At 38.3% G+C, this 20,130-nt stretch overlaps 1 long non-coding RNA gene across 1 annotated transcript in view; it reads left to right on the top strand.

The window, feature by feature from the left end:
- The window catches only part of LOC126632689 (uncharacterized), a 98,830-nt gene that overhangs the window by 6,866 nt on the left and 71,834 nt on the right, over positions 1-20,130 (top strand). The window lies entirely within an intron of this gene.

Below are 20,130 nucleotides of genomic sequence, written 5' to 3' on the forward strand. Positions count from 1 at the left end.
CTACAAGCACTGAGTAGGGGTGAAATTTCTGTTTTAAGGACATTGCGGTATGCAAGCCTCGATCTTCAATATTTCTGTTTAATATTAGTTCATTGTTCATACACTGTTTATTTATTAGCATATATAAATTTATCACAGATTGTTGACATTTATCTAATAATCTTGAAATAGAAATTCATGGATTAACAATCTGTGAATGTGATGCCAAAATACTCTGAAAAGCTTGAGAAGTTCAAAGGACTAGACTTCAAGATATGGCAACAGAAGATGTTGTTCTTCTTGACAACAATGAATCTCGCTCATGTTGTCAAGGAAGAAGCTCCGAAGTCTAATGAGAATCCAATGACGAAAGAGACTGTCATGGTAATTGAAGCTTGGAATCATTCTGAGTTTTGTTGCAGGAATTATATTCTGAATAGTTTGGATGACAATCTTTACGGCATTTATTCTCTGTGCAAGCTAGCAAAGGAGTTATGGGAATCCTTGGAGAAAAAGTATAAGATTGATGATGCCGGTTTAAATAAATTTGTTATCGGTAAGTTTCTCAAATATACAATGGTGGATTCAAAATCTGTTGTCTCTCAGGTCGAAAAAATCCAGAAATTGATCTATGAACTACACTCTGAGGGATGCAAGATCAATGAACATTTCCAAGTTGGGGCGATAATCGAAAAGTTGCAAACTTCCTGGAATGATTTCAAAATTTATCTCAATCACAAGTGTCGTGAGATGAATATGGAGGATTTGATTCTGAGGCTACGAGTGGAATAAGACCACAGAAAGGCAGACCGTTATGGAGGGTTTGCTGCCATTGAAGCCAATGCAAATTATGTTGAGGGAGGAAACTTCAAGGCCAAGCCGAAGAAGAATAAGGCTTCGAAAACCAAGCAGTTTGTACAATTTGCCCTTGCTCCCAAAGGCAAGAATATGAAGAAGATTAAGGGCGCATGCTATGTGTGTGGCAAATCTGGTCACAATGCATAAGATTGTTATCATCGTAAGGATGGAAATCATGCCAACGGAAACAACAACAACCATGCTAACATGACAACCACCAATGAAGAATTGGCTGCTGTTGTGTCCGAGGTCAACATGGTCTCAAATGTGAGTGAATGGTTGTTGGATATTGGTGCTACTAAGCACATCTGCACTGACAGAAATCTATTCACTGAATACCATCCTGCTGCCCATGAAGAAAAGCTGTATATGGGCAATTCTGCCTCATCTGCGGTGGAAGGCAAAGGCAAAGTGGTACTCAAATTCACATCTGGAAAAAGTCTCACCTTGCTGCATGTTCCTGAAATAAGGAGGAACTTGGTTTCTAGACCTACTCTGATTGCTAAGGGCTTTAAACTTGTAATGGAATCCAACAAATTTATACTTACCAAGGGTGGGATGTTTGTTGGAAAAGGTTATGTGGCTGATGGCCTCGTGAAACTCAATGTAATTGTCATTGATGATGCTAATAAAATAAATGTTTCTACTTATATTGTTGAATCTTCTAATATTTGGCATGCTAGATTAGGACATGATAATTTTCGTTTCATGCAAAGAATGGTTAAATTAGAATTATTACCTAAATTTGAAATTGATTTTAATCAAACATGTACTGAATCGAAATTTGCTAGGCAAACGAGAAAGTCAATTCTGGAAAGATCAAATGAATTACTTGGATTAATTCATAATGATCTTTGTGACTTTAAATCCACACCAACTCGTGGAGGAAAGAATTATTATGTCACTTTTATTGATGATTGCAGTAAGTATTGCTATATTTATTTGATTCATAGCAAGGACGAAGCTTTGAAAATGTTTAAGACATATAAAGCCGAAGTTGAAAATCAACTTGAGAGAAAAATCAAAGCACTTAGATCCGATAGAGGAGGAGAGTATGAGTCTACTGTCTTCTCAAATTTTTGTGCACAACATGGAATTATACATTAAACAACAGCTCCATACACACCACAACAAAATGGTGTTGACGAAAGAAAAAATAGAACATTCAAAGATATGATTAATTCCATGTTACATAGTTTAGGGGTTCCATATAGTTTGTGAGGTGAAACTTTACTTACTGCAAATACCATATTGAATAAGGTTTCTCTAAAGAAGATTGACGAGTCACCTTATGAACTATGGAAAAGACATAAATCCACTTATAAAATCTTCAAAGTGTGGGGTTGCTTAACAAAGATACAAGTTCTGTTACTAAAAAGAATGAAACTAGGACATAAAACTATTTACGTATTCATTGGATATGCAAATAATAGTGCTACTTATAGGTTCCTTGTTGTAAAATTTTCGATTTCTGACATACATGTCAACACTATATTAGAATCAGCGGATGCATAATTCTTTGAGGATATTTTTCCTTACAAAGAAAATGAATCTGGTTCTAATACAAAGAGGGTTCATGATCATAGTCATGATAAAGCCTCTTCTTCTGGTGTCTAAGGAAATGATGTGGAACCGAGAAGAGGAAAAAGAATCAAAGTTTCTAAAAACTTTGGACCAAATTTCATTGCTTTCTTGTCCGAGAATGAACCTAGAACTTTTAAAGAAGCAATGTCTTTTTTTGAGGCTCCTTTATGGAAGGAAGCAATTAAAAGTGAAATAGAATCCATTATGGAAAATAACACATGGGAATTGGTTGATTTACCTCCCGGTAGTAAGCCAATTGGTCATAAATGGATTTTCAAGAAGAAACTAAAGGCGGATGGAACCATTGATAAGTTAAAGGCACATTTAGTAGCCAAAGGTTATCGCCAAAAAGAAGGGTTAGATTATTTCGACACATATTCTCCAGTTTCTTGTATAACGTCAATTAGGACGTTAATATCGATTGCGGCTGTATACAACTTTGATATACATCAAATGGATGTAAAAACAACATTTTTAAATAAAGAACTAGATGAAGAAATATACATGAAACAACCTGAAGGGTTCATGCTTAAGGGACAAGAAAGCAAAGTGTGCAAATTAGTTAAGTCATTATATGGACTTAAACAAGCAACAAAACAATGGCACAAGAAATTTGATCATTCTTTGTTGACACATGGGTTCAAAATAAATGAATCTGATAAATGTGTCTACATTAAGAGTTATAATAAAACTTGCGTCATTGTCTGCTTATATGTGGATGATATGCTCATAATGGGAAGCAATAAAGATGTAATAAACAAAACAAAGAAAATGTTGACTTCAAGTTTTGACATGAAAGACTTAGGTCAAGCCGATGTCATTTTAGGAATTCAAATTAAGAGAAATAGTGAAGCGTATGTTCTTACACAATCCCATTATGCAGAAAAAATATTACGACGGTTTGGTTAATTTAACTGCAAACCTGCGGCAACTCCTTTTGATGCTGGATGCAAGTTGGAGAAAAATAAAAGCGATGTCATAACTCAACTTGAATATTCTCAAGTAATTGGAAGTCTAATGTACTTGATGAATTCAACTAGGCCCGACTTAGCTTATGTAGTAAGTAGGCTTAGTAGATATACAAGTAATCTGGCACAAGAGCATTGGGATGCTTTAGTAAGAGTGTTAAGGTATTTGAAAAATACACTTGACTATGGATTACACTACACAAAGTATCCACTTGTTGTAGAAGGCTTCAGTGATGTCAATTGGATTTCTGACACTACAGAATCCAAGTCGACAAGTGGATATGTTTTTACCTTGGGAGGTGCAGCAATATCTTGGAAATCCTGTAAAGGAAATGTATAGCTCGTTCCATCATGGAGTCTGAGTTTATAGCTTTAGACTTGGCTGGCGAAGAAGCCATCAAATTTTTTTTGAAGGATATTCCAATGTGGCCAAAGCCGGTAACTGCTATATGTATATATTGTGACAGTATGGCCACGCAATCAAGGGCCAAAAGTCATGTATACAATGGAAAGTCACGACACATCAGGTGTCGACATAATACTCTTAAGAAGTTGCTCTCCAATGGAATAATATCCATTGATTATGTGAAGTCAAAGGAAAATATAGCTGATCATTTGACAAAAGGCTTACCAAGAGAGCAAATATTATTTACAACGAGGGGAATGGGTCTCAAGCCAATTCAATGAATCGAACTGGGCGGAAACCTAACCTAGCTGATTGGAGATCCCATGGTTTAGGTTGAATAGGCAAACTGGTTGAGTTTGATTCAAAAGTTGAACACACAACTTACCCATTCTTATAATAAAATGTGTGTTGTCTGTTGAAGTTTGAGGGGTTATGTTTTATACATTTAATGACATTAATATCTTGTTATCAAGAGGAATATGTCAAACTATTCTTAATTAATGTCACCTATATATGAGTAAATGGGGCCGCATTTATGAGAATTGACATGGCTAAATTCTCTAAAGCTCCTACTAAATCCAGGATCTGTTCAGGGCCGAAATGAACACAACCGTATGAATTGACGTGTGGCAGACATGATATGTGTGTAGCATATTGTCTCGGTTTACTACTGTGGTGAACATTTCAAGATCTTCCACATCCACTGCGTCACCAAGTAAACTCGATATGTTTTCACTAGGGTAAGTTCAAGTCCAAAAGACACTTCACCCGTTGCATATCATGCCTATTCTCTCTCAGTTTTAGGCAGCCTAGTCATACATTTGCATTCAAACGTGGGGTAATTGTTGGAGTTTGAATGAAATTTCAACTCAAATGTGGGGTATTGTTGGAGTTTGAAAGAAATTTCAACTCAAATGTGGGGTATTGTTGGAAATTTAAGTAGTTTGAGTAGAAATTTCTTTGTCCCACATTGGCCATTCCCAAAAGATTTCATCACTTTATAAGGCTTTGTCATTTATAGAAAGTGATTGGAGTAATAGGCATTGGAAAATAAAATTGGGCTCACCCTTGGGGTTGGACTTTGGGGTGCACTAATTAATTGGTAATTAATATATAATTAATATCAAAAGTAAATTCTTTAATTAATTATTTTTAATTAATTTCGAATTTAATTTAATTAATTTTTATTTGAACAAACTCATTTTTTCAGATGAAGTCTGAAGTCAATGAAAAACGCAGAAAGCATTGCACCTCATTTGAAGAGATGTCTCCCAACAGTCACATCCCATTCTTATACCTATTGCGAACAAGCATAATCTCACTATATATATACATCCGTCTGCATGGCATTTAGAACAAAGAAAACATAAATCTCCTTCTATAATCCATAGTACTCTTATTGAGAGTACCACAAAGAAATTGGCCAGAAGTTAAGTTTTTCGGTGCTGGAATTCTAACTTGATAGTTGAATCCTCGTGAAACAGACGTCTGGAGAACTACAAGCATTGAGTAGGGGCGAAATTTTTATTTCAAGGACATTGCGGTACGCAAGCCTTGATCTTTAATATTTTTGTTTAATATTAGTTCATTGTTCATACACTATTTATTTATTAGCATATATAAATTTATCACAGATTGTTGACATTTATCCAACAGGCATCACAACACCGTTACTGGCCGAGGTGACTGCTACTCGTGAAGCAGCTTTGTTTCTGCAATAATGGCCCACTGCAAATGTGGAGATGGAGGGGATGCCCTTATGGTTGTTTCAGCAATCCAACTCAAGGTCACGGCCAATAATGGTCCTTTTGGACACCTACTAGAGGATACACCGAGGATTCTACAAAATGTTGGACAATGGAAGACTACTTTCGTTCGAAGGGATGCCAATAGATTGGCTCATCGCCTAGCTAGATTAGGCCTAATTTAGCTCACTCGTTTCTTGGTTCGAGGAACCTCTTGATGTAATTTTTGATTTTTGATTGGAGGATAATATTAGCCGTTAAGTTGTTTGGTGGAACACTATTTTTTCCTTTGATCGGGTTGAAATCCCTGATAAGATTTTCATCGAGGCCCGTTTATGCACTATATCCTCTGTTTGTACGTTTTCTTCTATATTCAATTAATATTGTACTTTCCCTATTTAGCACCACGTGTTGTGTGACCCGTCCCCTCTATCTCTAGTCCCTATCCTTCACATCAGTCGAGAGAGTCAGAGACTACCAAGGTCATTTTAAAGCCTTGAAAACCGGAACTTTATGCTTTTTTATTCTTTCTTTTCCCCATCATATTCGTCTTCTTTCCATTTCATCTTCATCTTCTTTTTCTTTTCGTTTTTCCTCTGTAAATTCTCCATTTTTTTTTCCTCTTAAGCTCTTCTTCTGTTTTGCGCTGTAACTGCTTCTTCTTCGACAAATTTCAAAGAGAGGGAGTCCAGACAGTTAAGAAAGTTGTGGTGCACAGAGAGAGGGAGTTGAAGTGGTGAGAAAGCTTTTATGATTCTGGGTATCTATTTGGAATTTCATTCTAGAAAATCATCTCACTCCGCCCAGACCGCCGCCTAGACAACCGCCTAGACCGCTCAACTTGCCTAAGAGCACCTAGGTGGGTGCCTAATAGCTCCTTGATTTTTCTTAACGATTCAGACCTAATCGCATCGACACCACCACACCCAACGCCTAGGCGCCGCCTAGGCCAATTTTTAGAACACTGGTTGTAATTGTATCATTCTCTCCAATAGAACTTACTAGTTTTTGTTTTTGTAAATTTTAAATGGAAATGAGTTTGGTGTATTCGTTGAGTATTTTGTTCATGGAACAATTGTTGTGATTTAATCAAAATTGTTCATGGAACAATTGTATAAAGGGTGGAGTCGAGAAAATTTGGACTCCATCATGATGTCTTGCATCATATTACACAATATGATGGTGGAGGATGAGCGAGATGGGTATATTGATGGAGAGTCCGATGACGACCAAGACAATCCAAATAGATTAAGAAGGGCTCGTGCAAAAATATATGATAGGCCTAATTTGCCTTTCAATCCAAGAACTGGTAATATCTCTATAAATGAGTACATGAGGCGCTATAAAATGATACGTTCACATGCCACAAACAAGTACCTATACAATAGGATCTTGTTGCACATATTTGGGCCAAAAATAGCTTGAAGTAGGCGTTTAAGTTTTATGTTATTAAATGTTTTTAAAAATGTTGTTTAAGTTTCATGTTGTTAAATGTTTTTTTTTATGTTGTATAATTTTTATGTTGTTTAATGTTATTTAATGTTATTTAATATTGTTTAATGTTGTTGATGCACAAAACCGGATGGTCTTGGAACAACGTAAATCCGACTGTGAATCTGCAAGTAATGTAAATGACACAAGAGTTATCGTGGTTCACCCCAAGGTTTGGGCTACGTCCACACTGATAGTTGATTCTGTTTCTCTGTAAGTGTATGGATACAAGTGTTTGGGGGAAGTCCCCGGAGAAAGAAGAGAAGGGAGAGGAGAGCCTCGGTGGTGTGAGGTCTCTCCTGAATGTAATGATAGCTTCTCTTAGCCTTCTTAGGCTTGGCTCTTTTGCCTCCTTTAGAATGAGGGTAGGAGTCCCCTTTTATAGAATAAGGGGCTCCTCCTCCTTTACAAAGTATGGGCTTTAGTGTGAGGCCTAAATACAAGGCCCAAGGCCCAAATATACGAGGCCCTAAATATGGTATAAACAGTAGTCCCCCAAGTCTTCAGTCAAGAGAGTCTTTTGGCTGGAGACTTGAAATTCAGTCCATGTGTGGGCCGAAGTAACTAAATGTTGTCTTGAACTGATGCTCGATATGAGGCAGTGCTCAATCTGAAATGACGCTCAACTAGAAGTAGCACACGCTGCGAGACTGCTCGGCTCGTGGCTTATGTTGCCTTGGCTAGCTCGGTTTGCGGCGTTGAAGGTGAGGGAGTCCCTTTTATAGAATAAGGGCTCGTTCCTCAATACATAAATGATGGGCTAGAGTTGATGCTCGCGGCGAGGCGGTTGCTCAGCTGGCGGCGTTTCTCTCTAATGAAGGTGAGGGAGTCCCTTTTATAGAATAAGGGCTCACTCCTCAATACATAAGTGATGGGCTAGAGTCCCCCAAGTATTTTTTATGAGGCCCAGTTGAGGCCCAATATATGGTACATAATGTAGTCCCCCAAGTCTTTAGTCAATAGAGTCTGTTGGCTGGAGACTTCAATTTGAATCCATGTATGGGCCGAAGTGGCGGTTGTTCGAAGGCGGTATTTGTATACCCTGCACTGAAGCTTTGTAGGTGAAGCTTTGCAGGTGAAACTTTGAAGCTAGAGCTCTGTAAATGAAGCTTTTGAAGTTGATTGACATGAGTGATGCTCATGAATGTTTATGTTGATTGACATGAGTGATGCTCATGAATGTTGTCATGAGTGATGCTCGTGAATGTTAACATGAGTGATGCTCATGAATGTTGACATGAATGATGGTCATGAGTGTTTATGTATGATTGTCATGAGTGATGCTCATGAATGTTTATGTATGAATGACATGAGTAATGCTCATGTATAATTTGGAATACTGGGCGTACTTTTGATCGCCTGGTTGGAGCAATTTTGGGCTTATGGGCCTTCGCCCTCCACAACATTCCAGTCCAACCCATTTATTTTGGGCTTGTCGTTGTTCTTTTTTTTTTTTTTTTTTTTTTTTTTTACCCTCTGATGGGGTTTATACATATTACCCTCGGATGGGGTTTATACATATGTCTCCGAAAGATAATAAATTACATCATTCTGGTAGAATGTTTATTCCTTACTTTTGTTTTTCTCTTTCTTTTCTACTTTTCTTTTGTAATTATCTCAGTGGGTAGCCATATTTTCTGCTTTGCTCTTTTCCACCGCAAATCTCATGTTGAAAGGGTAGTCATGCTTTCTGCTTTGCTCTTTTACTTTGCTTTGCTTTTGCTTTCCACTTTTTTTTTTTTTTTTTTTTTTTTTTTTTTTTTTTTGTTGCATGGTCCACGAATCCACCCCAAGGCTCCATAATATTCTCCCACACTGGAAAGTGGAGACGTTTGGTGCCGACAAAATGATGGGGCATCTTCTGGTGCGTTTGCCTTTGTTGAGGTGAAAAATGAAGGGGCACGTTGCCCGGACACGTGCCATGCGGAACTCCCAGAATCCGCAGTGGAAAGAACATTTCTTTATCCCGCTGGCTCATCCGTGACTAACCTCGGGTTTCAGGTCAAAGATCAAGACGTCTTCGGCGCCGAGATCCTCGAAAACGCCAAAATCCCAGCCGAGAAAAATCACCCCTGGAGAGACCCATCTTTGGGTGGTTCCCGGTTATTGGACCTTCTGTGAAGCCCCCATGAAACCCGACTCTGCGATCTGGGTCGGATTGCAGTCCACGTGTTCGAGATCTGTTGCTCCTTGCGCTTGCACCAGCACTGCCATGTCCAGGAACACCTGGTGCAGCTCCTATAGGTTTCTCTCCATGTCATTTATGGCGTCGTGTCGCTCCTCTTTCTCGTTCTTTCTCTCTCAATATCTTTATCCACCACGACTCCGCAGAAAACCAAAATTTCGCAGATCTCCCAACGCACCGTGAGTGAGTGACTCGGTGATAGAATGAGTGACTGGGTGAGTCGAGAGACATCGCCGTGGGGACTCTTCAGTGACCGCCCGATGCATTTGGTCCCAACTGGAATCCTGCCATCGCTGAACAAACTATTGGATCCAAAACCCAAATGGACATTGATTTGGTCGGGGACTATGCCTTGGGAAGTGCTGTATGCAATAAACTTGAAGTCGGCGACTAGAAATCTGACGAGCAACATAAGCAAGCACAAGAGGGAGCACTGGCAAAGCTCTTCTCCTCCGATGAAGGTCAACTCTCTGTAGTGTCGAAGAAAGAAGGTAGAAGTCAGAGAAGAGAGGCGATGATCACTCCCTCACCGATCAAGACAGAGGGACAAGATAGAGAGAGGAAAGATTTGATTCCTCTTCCCTTGCTCATCCGTACACTTTCGCCGAAATTTCGAAAAAATTACGCGATCTGCCACTGCCCGATCTGAAAAATTGAAAATCTCGCGGGAGGGAGAAAAAGAGGAAGGGGACGATCGGGGAACCAGAAACCTCCTTCTGCAGCGAAATCAATGGAAACCCTAGCGATTTGCAGGCGGAAGCTGAAATTTGGAAATTTTGCAGGTTTAAAGAATGAGAGAAGATGACTGGCGATGAGAGCAGAGACGGAGACAGCGAAGAGTGCAAAGCAATGGTTCGGTGGAGAAATCGGAGGTGCAGCTGATTCGGATAGGGATTCTTTTCTCCTTGTTTTGCTCCCCTCACAATCAGTATCATCATATTCACCTGATCGATTCCTTTTTCTTCTGTTCTCTTCCTTCTTTTCTTTTTCCATTAGCTCTTTCTCTTTCAATCTTTTGTAATGACGTTTTTCAGAACCTCTCTGACAAGTTACCCATTTAACAAGGGCTGTTTGTTTTCTCCATCTCTAGTTTTCAGATCTAGGAAGTAGTAGTTGCAGAGAGATTAATTGTGAATTAGAGAGAGAGAGAGAAAGAGAGAGAGTGAAGGGAGGAGACAGAGATTTGGATCTTTCTGTTTCTGGGTTTTTGGGTGGATTTTGCAGATTCAAAGTGGTGAGATTTGATGAAAAAATGAAAGAGAACCGACATAGTTTTTTGTATCGATTCCCACAGACGGCGCCAAATGTTGATGCATAAAACCGGATGGTCTTGGAACAACGTAAATCCGACTGTGAATCTGCAAGTAATGTAAATGACACAAGAGTTATCGTGGTTCACCCCAAGGTTTGGGCTACGTCCACACTGATAGTTGATTCTGTTTCTCTGTAAGTGTATGGATACAAGTGTTTGGGGGAAGTCCCCGGAGAAAGAAGAGAAGGGAGAAGAGAGCCTCGGTGGTGTGAGGTCTCTCCTGAATGTAATGATAGCTTCTCTTAGCCTTCTTAGGCTTGGCTCTTTTGCCTCCTCTAGAATGAGGGTAGGAGTCCCCTTTTATAGAATAAGGGGCTCCTCCTCCTTTACAAAGTATGGGCTTTAGTGTGAGGCCTAAATACAAGGCCCAAGGCCCAAATATACGAGGCCCTAAATATAGTATAAACAAATGTTGTTTCATGTTACTTAATATTATGTAATGTTTGATGGTTTAGAAGTTATAGGGGAAAAAATAATTTTTATAATTTTTAAAACAAATTTTGCAATAAAAAATAAATAAAAATAACGGCTAGTTGACGTCAGCTAGCCATTGTATTTAAAATTTTGGCCTACCATTCCTGTTGGATATAACTGACAAGAATAAATACAATGTTGTCGAATATAACTACAAGAATAATGAAATTTCTAGCCCGACCTTGGGTTGGCTAGATTGGGCCAGCCGATTGGCCATTTGGCCCTTTTTTGCCCCTGGGGCCCACGAGCCCTTCGGCCTAGCCCTTAGTTGGAGACGGTTTTCGGGCTATTTTCGACCCTCTGAACCCTTCGGTTGGAGATGACCTAATGACCTAACTAGAATATTTGAATTGTGGAAAAGCTAGTGTTTCTTTTTTTTCTCTCTTCCCCAAAGCCTCCTTATATAGTGATTGGGAATAGTATACAAAGACTGAAAAGCCCATGAAAATCCCAAGTATATTCTAAAATGAATATCTCTTGATTTTCATCTAATTATCACATAGATAATTAGGAGGTTAATATCTTCATGTGGGTGGAATATCCTTTGATATTTATTTATCCCATAACATAAATCCTACAAAAGATATTCACTCAAGTAAGTTTGTCATGCATATACATTCATTAGTCTAAATATGTTTTCAATGGACTGTTTAGTTTGGATTTATTAGTTAAGGTTTAGGGTTTTCCTTTAATAATGTGTTTTAATGAAATTCCTATATGTAGTCGGCAGTGTAAACCCAATTAGTTTATTAAGAAAGCCACTAAGTGTTGTAAGTTGATGGGTTTGTTTAATTGATGTTTCACATTTTTGATGTGCATAAGAAAAACATGGTGATACAATTACAGCACATGTGATTGTATAAATATTAGTAGATTGTATATAGAATATTGGAAGATTTTATGTGATTGTATTACTTGCAAGGCAAAGATCTTATCCAGTTTACTATAAATAAAAGCACAAGGCATGAGGAATATGACACATAAAGTTCTTCAAGTCATTCTCCATCATTCTCTCTCCCTTCAGTAAAATAGGCTACAACATGTTATCAACAAACTCTTGACGCTACGTTAAGGAATTCAAGGATATTCTACTACAAACTCATTCATAAGATTCATCATTGCAACCTAGGTTTTTCTAAAACACATTTTAAATTATCGATATTTTTTCAGCCTGATTGCATGCAATATTCCTTATTGAGCATGTACCGTAAATTTTTTATTATAGAATTATACTCAAATTATTGATCACAATTATATTATATCATTGTTGTTATAACTATGGTGAATTGCATCTGTGTGAATAAGAAAAGAAAAAGGAAAGAGAAAACCTTAATCTTGCGTCGCGCTGCTTAGTTCACGGTCCGAAGCCGTGAATCAAGCCGTGCCACCGATCTCTACAATTCCCTCTGACGACCTGCAATTGTCCTTAACCTTCGAGGAAAACGTTTCAATTATGGAACCACAAGATTCCAGACAAATCTTAGATAGGTTCAAGCTTTGAAAATCCTTGAGTTGTAGTCGAGACACCTCATTGATATTTTTAACTGATTGCTGTCAAATCCATTTGGTTTTTTGCCTTCTACCTCATGATTCATGCTCACAGCTGTCTTTTGTGACACCACATGTCTTTGAGCACCACCGCATGCATCGGTTGTTCATAGTTTCTCAACGAAACCCTACTTAACGCAACAAAGTTGGGCTCGGACCTCACGCCCTTAAGGACTTAGGCCTCCTATGTGCTCGGCCCACACCCAACTTGCTGCCCACTGTTGAGCTTGCCATAGACGGCTTAGTACCCTTGGGCTTCTGCTTCTATTGAGCTTGGTCAACATGACCATAATTCAACCTAGCTTTTTACTTCTGTTTTTTTTTGGGCTTTCAGCCCACCTTCTTCTTATTGAACATGCAGTTCAATTCGTGAAAAAAATATTTTTTTGTTTTCTCTTGAACTTATTTACTTTAGCCCATATGTAACCTTATACTCTATTTATCAAGATTTGGTTTTCACTCTTTCTTTCTTAACCCAAATTAATTTGGGCATGGGTTTTGTCAACCCACCAACTCCCTATTGGCCCGCAGCCCAGTAGCCATCAGATTGGTTTGCAGCCCACGTTAGCCCACAGTTGAGGGCCGTGACTTACTTTTTCCACTCATGATCTTGAAACTACTCATGTTCAATATATTTACTTTCCATTTGCTTTATATATATTGTCTTGTATATAAGCGCTTTTATGCAGGTATTATGAACCAGAAGTTCATACTTTCAAGTTGAACCTGAAGTTTCAAATAGAAAGCCATAGAAACTTGAAGTTTTCTAACACTCACCACTCATGTAGAGACCCGAAGTTCTTCATGATTAATCCACTAAATCAAACCATGTCTTAGAACCCAAATGTTCTAACTTTGATGCCTATGGAGGTTTTTATTTCCCATAACACAAAACACAATCTTATTCCCTCAATTCAATGGATTACCAAACCATCACAAGTTCGATTTCACTAACATGGAAGTTTCTGACAGAAACTACTTTATGTGGATATGAGACGTGAAACTCTGCTTGACTATCAAGAAGCTACGAAACTATTGAAGCCAACAATGAAGGTGAATAGAGTTGAATAAGTCTCCACCATGATCTTGTTCGAAGACTTATGTTTGAAGCATTGCAAAAGTACCTCACTAAAAAGGATTTCATGGCTCTTTCGCTCGCCCTATGGGCCATTCAATCATGAAAGATGATATTGCCTAAAACAAAACATGATTGAAACCTTTATGTCCTTGAATAAGTACAATTCTGAAGTTTATAGAATCCGACTGAATTTCGACTGGAGAAGATTTTGCTTGTCCTTCCATGCCTCTAACATACGCTTGAAATAGTAGTGTAGAGAGTGGAAGTTTACCAAATTTTCGAATATGATTATTATTATAACTGTGAGAGTAAGGTACCAGTGATTCGGCTGGGAGGTACCGAACGATATAGACCTAGCTTCAACTTGAGTTTACGAATGGTTTGACCCAGTTTCGGTTAGAGCTCACCAAATGGTTTACCTTGTTTGGTAGGGATGTATCGAAGAACATGCTCTGCTTCGACAGAGAAGTACCAAACAGAAGGCTCTATTTCATCAAATGCGTATCGAATTTGCTCATCCAGCTTCGCCTAGAAAGTATCGAACAAACCAGCCCAACTTCAATTGGAACCTTCCAAATTTAAGTTTGGTCTGTCTGTCTGTCTTTCTATCTCCCACTTTAAGGTTTGTTTACAACATATGGTAGCATTAGGACCTGCCAAGGGGTGGTATCACTGCCACAAGCATAATTCGTGGAACCTAAGATCCAAAACTTCATGACTAAAGGACAATATTCTTGTACCTTGACCCAACAAAATCTACTTCCATTTTGAGGAAGAGATCATTGGTTATGCACTTGTTTGTGGCCCTACCAATGTTGTTGAGGAGTACTATTCCTATAGCCTAGTTTTGCTCCACCTAACACATTTGGAAGAGTAGAATTTTGAAATGGAAAGACATGTTGGCCGAATTCCTTTAGTAAATTCTAGTTTACTTTGAGAACAATTTTTCTATGTTCTTGAATTCAAGTTTGGTGTTTGTTTTCATTTTGGATAATGTTGTGGATATTGTTCTCGAATATGAGTTCATTGAATCATGTTTATTATGCATGTGACCGAATTCAATTAACACGTGATTAGTTATCAATCTAGGGTAGTTAGTTGTTTGGATGAATGTGCTGTTATGCACACTAACTTTATACCTAAATCACTAATCTGACAACGAATTTAAGTCTATCAAACCTAATTAAGGGTCTTGGCACCATTCCTCATTGTATGAATGATACTAAATTACCATTAAGGGGCTTTAAATTCTCCCTGTTACGAAGAACGTTGTTGAATTAAGGATATTTGAGAGAACAATGATCACGAATAAAACCACTGAAGAAAATAGAGTAGAATATCTTTGTACCACCTTCACATGTGGTCGCCCTAGAGGGACGTTGGGTTCCTCTATGTGCCACCATATGGCAGTTGCTGGGGTCACCACGCGCCGAGTTAGGTCTCCGAAAATTAGCCAAAGCTCTGCCATGGTAGCCGCCGTCGTTGACGCTAAAGCATAGTACCTTCGATAGAGGCACGTGTGCCCATATGCTAGCTACTGCTGTTCCACGCACTGGAGTACAAGGCCTAAAAGCCATGGTGTCAAGCTAAAAAACAACTGGAGAGGGTTCCTTGTGTCGACCTGCAATAGTCATTCACCAAAACACACATGCAACACATGAAAACAATTTTATTTGACGAGATGATTCAATTTAAGGTGTTCTCAAGACTCACCTTCACCAGAAACTATGAGATTATCATGGGGAAACTTTCTCCATGTCAAATCTCCTTGGTTCGATGACTTGTCGTTTGAGTTACAGGAAATAGAGACCAAGAACATGTTCATGGTGAAGAGGTAGTAATAATAGTGTATGTTGTGGTATACTTCACCATAGAATAATAGATGAGTTGTTGTGGTTCATTGTGTGGGCTTAGGGAGAAGAAAAAGAAAGGAAAAAGAAAGAGGAAGAGAGTGAGAGAAAAGAGAAATGAAAGAAGAGGAAGAGAGATGGGTGCGTAGGGAGAATAAAAAGTGATAGGTCCCATACCAAAACCCAACAAAAATAAACCGTATCTAAATGACTGAAATTACTAAAACGTAATTGAACTTCGTAGTTCTATAGAATATTTGTTCCAATTCCATTTTGCTTGCGCCTACGCACTCGTGTCGTCATGTACTATGAGAATATGTATGTGTGTGTATGTTTGGGTCAAGCCCAAACAATAAATTAATTAGGCACTAGGCCTAATTAAAAAAAGTAATAAAATAAATTGGCCTACTTGCCCACTTGTTTAACAAGTCTAAGAGCAAGCCAACAATATCACAATCTTCAGCCTACAATACTGACAGCCCACTGCTATCTAAGAAAACAAGTTGAGAAGGTGATTGATGACCGCATTAGTGTCGTTGCAGTTCCATTAGAAGAAACCAAGATAGTAGCAAAGGCGCAGATAGGAAATTGCCTTCTAGTGGGGTGTCTAGTAAGATGTGACACGCCCCGATCCCAATATTTCTCGAATACTAGGATAGACATGTGCTGGTCGACACCTGAGGGTGACGAAAGCCATTTATTGAGTGCAAAAGCTGAAAACAAGGGATATATAAGACTTAAAAATATAAAAGAATAAGGAATATGCATTTCAGGAACGTGTTCAGAGCACACATCTAATCTAGAACACTAAAAGAATTTATATAAAAATTGAATGAACAAAGAAGTAGGTCCTACACCGAGAGGACTCGAAGATGCCGATGCGGAAGTGCATTGACACCGGGATTGTATGCCTCAATTCTAAGTCTTGAAGGGGTGCAAAACAAAATGAGTGGACCAAGTTGATACATATATACTAAAATAGTTATCAACGTACCAACCCCCAAGTTTTATGAAAAATCATATATCATGATAAAATAGGTTTTCCGAAACCTAGCATGCCATGCCATGTCTCAAATCATAACTTGTATATATAATAATCACTAGTGAATGTCCAATAACCACTAGACCCTTGATGTGAAAATTATGTTGACACACAAATTAACCCTCTTTTTATCAATTGTAGTAAGTATGTAAGTAGGGATCGTTCTAGGCCGGGGATTAGGAGGGATTGCTAAATCACTTGAAAACTGACTCAAATACGTAAAAACAAGTTTAAAACACTAAACTAGACTCAAAGAATGCAAAACTAAACTTGGAAATACCAAAACAAACCAAAAGACTCAAAACAGCACCAAAACACTCAAAACTGCCTTAAAAACACAATCTGGGCAGTTTTGAACACTAGACACAAACTTGGACGAAATTAGGTTTTAACTTGACTCAAAACACTTAAAAACACAAACTAACTTGACTTCTAACTAATATGACTCAACAAAGAAAAGGGGGATTGATTTTGGACGAATTTAAAAACAAAACAAAACATTGTAAACTAGAACAGATTTTAAAACGAATTTGGCTTAAATGAATGGATGGAAAGCTAGCTAAGGGGTTCATCTCCACACATGTTATACTTGCATTCAAAACGATTTCCAATTGCTTTTCAATAACCCATGAATTCTCAACGCCCCAAGTTAATTAGGTCCGCTTAAATTAACCTTCAGATTTTCCTAATGTTATTGAATTGGATGATTGCATACGACAACCCAAAGCATTCCCCACAAGTCTCCTACATGATTGCATAATAGAGATACAAGCAAGAATCATTAAGTTCTATGAAAACCATAAGCATTGACGAAGCACTTGTTACTATGATTGCATGAAACTTATGCCAAGAATTTACTTAACACGATTGTGATTAACAACCTTTACTACTTTTGAATATAAGTTTATAACGATTAGGTGAAATTCCCTTACATTCTAGCATCAAACTCATGCATGAAAATTAAGCGTGCACTCTCAACCAACATACACAAATCAGTTTTAATTCATATAGATAAGTAAATTGAATCCACGACTTATGAAACGCAATTGAAAGTAATCAAATCATATAGCAAGCATAATCATGGTTTTGAATCCCCCCTAGCCAAGGGGGGGTTTAGTTCCTCATACTCGCAAAGCAACGATACATAAGTTTAGAAATTAAAATCAAAGGAAAGAAAACACCTAGAATGCTCCAACGTGGCAGCAAGTGCATCCAAGAATCCTCCTTCTTCCTTGCTGCGGCAGAGAACTTTAGACAGGTTTTTGGGGTTATTTGTGGTGTAGAATGGATGGGGAATGGTATGGAAGGCTTTAGGGTTGATGGGTGATGCGGCTAGGGTTGTTTTTAGGCAGAAATTTGGGAGAATGGTGGTGGAAGGGTGCGGCAGAGAGCAAAGAATGATTTCTGGCGTGAATTGATGTGTATGAGAGGTGGTGATCTGATCTAGGGGTTAATATGAGTATATATATAGGCACTTAAAACCCTAGGGTAATCAGATATGGACTTGGATAACCCAAATCCACAAGGAAATAGGTTTAAACAATCAGATTTTGCAAAGGAAAATGCCTCCTAGGTGCGGCAGGTAAGAGATAAGGTGGATAAGGCTTCTAGAAAGCCTTACAAGGCAAGGAAATCAGATTTCTAGAAGGGAATAGGTGCATCACTAAGGGATAAGGCTGATTGTGAAGGGATAAGGTGTCCTAAAGTGTTTAGGACTCCTTTTTGCAGCTGAAATCTTTGTACATTAGGATTAGGAAAGTTTGTCTTTGTCAATCCTTTTTCATCTTGGATTCCTTTTCCTTCTTGGACTTGGAAAACTTCTTTGTTGCTGAAACTTGATGCCATTTGGATTTAACTTTCCTACTTCAAGTAGGAAACCTTGTTTGAGTAGGGAACTTCATCTTCTAGGAATCCCAATTTCACTAGGAAACCTAATTCAACTAGGAATCCTAATTCAACTAGGATTCCATCTTCAATTAGGGACTTTCCTACTTCAACTAGGAAACCTTGTTCAAGTAGGAAACATCATCTTCAAATCTTCAATTTCGTCCATCCTCATGGCTCCAAGCATATGATCTTCATTCCAAGCTCTAATTTGCTCCAACAGGCTCCAAAATGCACCCTTTTGCATACTTTGCCCTTAAAACCTGAAAACACATAAAACTAGCTTAAAAGACTACTTTAACTAAGGAAAAACAACGTAAATGCACAAGAACAAGCTAACTAAGACGTATAAATATGCTCCTATCAACCCTATGCCGGCTCCCCGTCTCTAAGCAGACAGTCAGAAGAAAATTATCCCCAAGCCTCATGCCGGTTCCCTGTCCCTGTGCTAAATAGCCAGAGGAAATACACTTTAGGCCTTATGCCAACACCAAACTGTCGTCCGGGACGGACTGGAATCTATCCCTACGTCCCGTAGCGGAATAAGGACCACTAGGTAAGTACAAAAAAAATTGAACATATATATATTGAAAAGCAACTTCATAGTATAAAGTCATCCATCATCTATACTATAAAGAGGTGTTCAAAACATTTTCTAAATATCATATCGTCATCCATCGGAAATTCTATAAGAACATGGGTTATAGGAAAAATAGTAATAATTCAAACTAACCTCAATAAACATGTTATCTCATAAAACGTTTCGTAAAATGTAATCATTAAATCATGCTTTTCATTTCTATTATAAGCATTTTTAGAAGGGGTCAACTCATAGATACTTCGTTGCTGAAGAGTCACTCAAACTAACGAAGACGGAAACGCCACAATAATTGCCCCTAAGCACATAAAGGGTCTAATTAATAAAACTCTGTTATAACAATTGAATTTGGGAAAACGGATGTTGGAAACGGATTCAAGACGTCGAATTACCCTAAGAAGGGTCTCGAATAAATTTCGTAAAAGTCGATGGAATATTCCTAGAATATTTCCTGATAGAATATTCCCTAATGGAATATTCCTTAACAGAATATTCTCCATAAAGGGTTTGGGCCAGTTAGGGTTTAAGGTTTTGGCCTCATAGGGCTTTGGGGTTTAATAATTAAAAAGGGTATGGGTTTAAAAGGTTTAGTGGCTAACGGGCTTAAGGCCCTAACAAAAATGGCCTAAGGCCTTTGGGTTTTAAAACAGAAAACAAAATAAATAAAAATAAAAAGGGTTTGGGCTGAAGGGTTTTAGGGTTAATGGGTTGGGGTTTCACGGGCCTTAGGCCTTTTTTGCACGGCCTAAATAGGCCTCAGCTCACTGGGTCTTTGGGATTGAAAGCCCAGCCCGAATTTAAAAAATGGGTTGCCGAACCCAAAGGAAAAAGAAGGCCAGATTTCGGCCGAAATTTTAAGCAAACTTTAAACGTTCATAATTTTGTCAATACACATCTAAATCGAGTAAAACAAAAACAAAAGATGTAGTTCTCGACGAGACAAAGAGAATGGTACCTCGCATGATGTCAAACTCGCCAGGGTTTGACTGGAAAACACCTTGAAAGTCACTGAGGTCGCCAGAAACTGGATAAGATTCAAATGGATATAACTTCTTCAATACTCCATGAATTGGGTGAAACAAAAAGGAAAGTTGTAGTACTCTGCGAGGCGAAGAGATTGATACCTTG

Source organism: Malus sylvestris, chromosome 8 (assembly GCF_916048215.2).
Source record: "Malus sylvestris chromosome 8, drMalSylv7.2, whole genome shotgun sequence".
Taxonomy (NCBI): Eukaryota; Viridiplantae; Streptophyta; class Magnoliopsida; order Rosales; family Rosaceae; genus Malus; species Malus sylvestris.